The 5,000-nt window shown below is 38.9% G+C and overlaps 1 long non-coding RNA gene across 1 annotated transcript in view; it reads right to left on the reverse strand.

Annotated features, from left to right (window-relative positions):
- The window catches only part of LOC124381540, an 8,913-nt gene extending 4,336 nt beyond the window's left edge, over window positions 1-4,577 (reverse strand). Inside the window, exon 1 of the long non-coding RNA XR_006924866.1 lies at window positions 4,447-4,577. This is a non-coding gene — a long non-coding RNA (uncharacterized LOC124381540). The remainder of the gene's footprint in view (window positions 1-4,446) is intronic.
- Between the last annotated feature and the right edge of the window lie 423 nt (window positions 4,578-5,000).

A 5,000-nucleotide genomic window follows, 5' to 3' on the forward strand; every position in this document is an offset into this window, starting at 1 on the left:
ATATAAAGACATTAATAACAGGAAAATGCTGCTGTAGCATGAATGAGGCCTGATTTTAGCAAGGCCAAAACATAGATCAGTTTGAGTTCATTTTTCAGTTCTTCTCCTAAAAGTTCCTACAAACCTGGAGGTACAGAATTGAATAGAATGTTTGTGGGTGTGAAATTTTGACTTCATTTGAACCCAAACCTGTTCCAGCATCACACAGATTGCACAAAGCCAGTTTAGGTGTCCAAAAACTTTAGCCATATAGTGTGAATTATAATTAAAGGCAGATACTTCATCATGTAGTACCATCAGGGAGATCCCTGACTGGCCCCAAATTTATTCTGCAGCAGGACAATCATACAGCCATTGTCATTAAGAGCTATCTTTACTGTAGAGAAGAATAAGGAGTCCTGGAGGTAATAGATTTGGCCTCCACAGAACCCTGATCCCAATATCATCAAATCTGTCTGGTGTTACATAAAGAGATGGACAGCAAGTTAGAACAACAAGCAAACATGAAATTCTGCGTGAAATCTGCCAAAACAAAGTTTGACATGACATACGTTTGACAGGAGAGATCAAGAAGACCTTCAACAAGCTGAAGCGCTTCAAACATCAAAACCGCTTGGCAACTTTTGCATTATGATCGTCAGAGAACCACAGTGACCCACGTGATCCACATAATCCATATGATACACGTCATCCACACAATCCACATGATCCACGTGATCCACATAATCCATATGATACACGTCATCCACACAATCCACATGATCCACGTGATCCACATCCTCATTTCTGCACCCACCCAAATCGGCAGATTTGTGGACTTGACATGCTTCGAAAAGAAGACTTCCAGGACACGTTCCAGAAGAACACCGGAGCACTGTATTCTGGACCAGAAGGTGATAGTGTGTAAATGTAGATAACTAAAGTACTTTCCTGTAAACAGAGCTTGTCTCCAAACTTGTTGATACCACCTCGTATATATACAGTATCTCACAAAAGATTTAGATTTGTGGCATGTAGACATCCTTATCCAGAGCGACGTACTAAAGTGCTTTGAGTCTTCAGTAATGAATAAATCTACACTGTACACTTAATATAAATATAACACTTGAATTCTACAAACTTGGAAAGTGCTAATTTAAGTGTTTCAGGAAGATGAAGGTCTGAAGGTCAATCGTCGCTTGAAGGTCTCCAGGGACTCCTCTGTACAGACATCAAGGGGAAGTTCATTCCACCACCTCTAGAGGATTTTAGACAGCGTGGTGCAAGATGTGATGAGGTCTCTGAGGTAAGATATTGCTGGTCCAATTTTGGTCTTGCAGTGGGGTGGTGTGGGAGAACTTGGGAAGATTGAACACAATCCGTGCATGCTGTGTTTTGGATCATTTGCAGTGGACGAATAGCGTTCAGGGGAAGACCTGCCAGCAGAGAGCTGCAGTAGTCCAGTCTCAGAATGACAAGACTGAACAAGCACCTGGGCAGCCTGTGTGGACAGACACTGTCGAATCCTTTGGATGTTATAGAGAAGAATTGACAGGAGCGAGCCACATTAGCAACGTGTGGGAAGAAGGACAGTTCATTGTCCATAGTTACCCCGAGGTTACGAGCAGTGGCTAAAGGGGAGAGCAGAGAGTCATGATGTGTTATTTGGAGATCTTGACCTGGAGATGAATCACCGGGGATGACCAGCAGTTCTGTTTAGCTGAGGTTGAGTTTTAGTTGATGAGCACACATCCATGAAGATATATCCACCAAGCATCCCGAGATCTGAGCGGAAGCTGTTTTTTCTGATGGTGAGTACAAAAGTGAGTACACCCCTCACATTTCATCAGTACAAATTTACGGTCCTCTAAAAATAACTCAACAGTCTAAATAACTGGCAACAAAATTGAGTCCACCCTCAGTGAACTTGTCAAAACTGTGTGTAAAGTGTGAATATTGTATGTGAGCACATCGTTATCTCACTGCTTTAATCCTCCTGGGTGTGGAATTCATCAGAGCTACACAGGTTGTATTGGGATCCTCTTCCACTCTTCCATAATCACATCACAGAGCTGCTGGATGTTACACACATATACACACTTAAATAAGAAAAATATCATGTTTGTTTTTAACTTTGTGGCACTCACACTCAAGACTCCTACCATAAATGCTAAATAAACATCTCAGATTGTTTAACGTCCACTTCACACGTCTCTGCAAATGAGCAGTTACTGTACAAATAACATGCATGAACAAATCAATCATTTATAGCTTTCATATTAAACCTGCCATCTGGAGCCACAATCCTGTCAGAGCTGCTTCTACTGGGAATTCATCAACACCTTCTGACCAAACACAATCAAGAGTTTAAGATAAAATTAGAATATCTGTACAGGGTCTCCTGTCACTAAAGGCCCTGACTGCAAATATGAACCATATCTCGAGAATGAGCTTCAGTTCATAGCTGGCAGAACATTTTGCATTAAAGTGTGATAAATGAAGCAGCACAGCATGCTATTAAAGTGCACTGAGACAGAGGAAGGTGGAACTGGACTGTTAGGGTCCAGTTGAACATGCACCAGACTTGCCTATGAAAGCTTCATAAGTGGATTGAATAGACTCTGGGAACCTTCTTGCTTTGCAAAAAATCAGAGTGACTACCTCAGGAGGGCAGAGAGTTAAAGCAAAGTCCTCAGCTGGACCTTTGTTTCATGATTGTTGGTGGAGCACAGAACAGAACAGAAAACATATCCATCCACTCTGACAGGGAAGAAATGATACACCAACCTGCTGACTCCCATATGCTACACTTAACCTTTGTGCTCTGCATACATGAATATTAATGATCATCTTCTCTCATTTTCCCCCCTGAACTGCTCTGATCAATCTTATTTCTGAGCAACACTGTGCTTACTCAGACATTCAACACTTGTTTACCCAAGCAATGCATTTTTACCTGTTAAGAGGAATACTGCAGTGGAGTTTTTTAAAAAAGGAATGCAGAGCAAGATTAGTATTCTCATTTTACAGAAACTGGGGTGTGTGTGTGTAAGATACACTGGTTTATGCATTTTGAACATCTTATTCTACATTTAGTCTCCATTTGCTGTGAAAAAGAAAACCCTCTTCTTCTGGGAAGAGTTTCATCAGATTTTGGTGTGAGTTCAGATTCTTGGTAAACAGTTACAGGAAAAAGTTCTTTAAATGTGCCTCATTTTCTACAGGGTTCAGTACAGAACCTGCAAAATTAAGAACTGTCTTTAGATGCTGTTAAAGTTTCTCAGTTCAGAGCTGTTTTTTGACCTGAAGCTACTTCTGACATTTCAGCTGGACAGAAGTATAATAGATGTCATGTCAGTTAAAGAGAAATGGAACAAAAATTGGAAAAAATGTGGAGTAAATGCAGATGTTATGCACATTTGATGAAAAGCATCTCAATGATTACTGAACAAATTCATATATTCATATAAAAAATGTATATTAAATAAAAAAGCCACACCACCTTCCACCATCTCCTTTAGAACATTTAGTCCAGGCATAAGTATAAAAAATTAAAATCATGCCACGGATCTCGTAAATCCCACCTGAAAAACAAAGTGCCATTTTTTATTTTTATCATCCATTCAAAATGATAAAAAAAATCTATGTAATATTCAGAGATGAGCGGTGCATATGAATGCAGCTTATTATAGTTTTTTTCTTATTTCCTTATCTGCATGTTTTTCTAACCTGTACATGGAAATTTCAATTATTAAAAAATACGCACTCAGTTCTGTTTTATTTCTCTTATTTTTTCTCCCTTATTTTTTTCAGTAAACCCACAATATATCATCTGATGCACGCAGGACTCAGGTGCTCTTCATTGATTTTTTTCTCTATAATCGATGCATTGTGTAAGGTAGACCTTGTCCGAGGTGCTGAAGCGTCTCCTCTTATGCAGGTGGAGCTGTGTCTTTCCTAAACACTGGGCTTTACTGCATCATCTAAGTGACAACTACTAATTAAATATTGTTTTATTTGCTCTGAAACATTAAACTAACAATATAGAAACAAATAAACAGCAAACCCAAACATCAGAGAAAATCTAACAAATGCTTGTAAGATTCAGCTGCGTAAATTGATTTGTAATGCTGTAATGTTTTTCTCTTTTTCCAATGTCAGTTTTAATTGTAAATTTGGTCACTCGGTAATTAACAAGCTGTTTGCATTTATTTGTTTATTTATTTATTCTGGATCCATCTCATATACATAAAATATGGTGTCAGATATTTCAAACATGTCAGCTGCACAAACTTGGTTGAATTAAATACTGAAACTGAAATAGAAGTAACATGAAGGAATAATCAATATTTTCTACCTGTATATTCTTTCTTTCTTTCTTTCTTTCTTTCTTTCTTTCTTTCTTTCTTTCTTTCTTTCTTTCTTTCTTTCTTTCTTTCTCTTTTAACACAAGCTGTTTTGGCTCACCTGACTGTCCCATCTATATGCGGTTCTTCTCCTAACAAAGTTGGAGGCACACAATCGTCTTTGGATGCATGGATTTTTCCTTCACTTTCAGCTCCATGAAGAAAATCTTTCCATGGGTTGGAATGGAAGATCTTTGGCTGTAAACACATTAAAACACCTCTGGGATTAATTGGAACACCCCACATGCTTCCTTACATCACCTACATCAGTATTTGGCCAGCCTGAATCACCCAAATCTTCAGAAATCTAATGGAACACCTTCCCAGAACAGTGTAGGTTATTATTAGAGCGAATAGGGATTAGATTTGGAATAGGATGTTCGAAAAGATGCATGCTCAGGTGTCCACAAACGTTTTGTCCGTATACTGCAGAATTTAGGTTGTTACACTAACTTACCAGCAGATGGAGATGTTTTTCTTAATAACAACCGAAACGATGCTGAAGAAATGCCACAAGGTGACACTCCAGTTTCACAGAGAACGTTTCCGATCCAAGCCTGTGGTCTCAGATCCAAATATAGAAAACACTCAGTCAGGGTATTGGAAATCCCATGA

Source organism: Silurus meridionalis, chromosome 28, assembly GCF_014805685.1.
Source record: "Silurus meridionalis isolate SWU-2019-XX chromosome 28, ASM1480568v1, whole genome shotgun sequence".
NCBI classification, from domain to species: Eukaryota; Metazoa; Chordata; class Actinopteri; order Siluriformes; family Siluridae; genus Silurus; species Silurus meridionalis.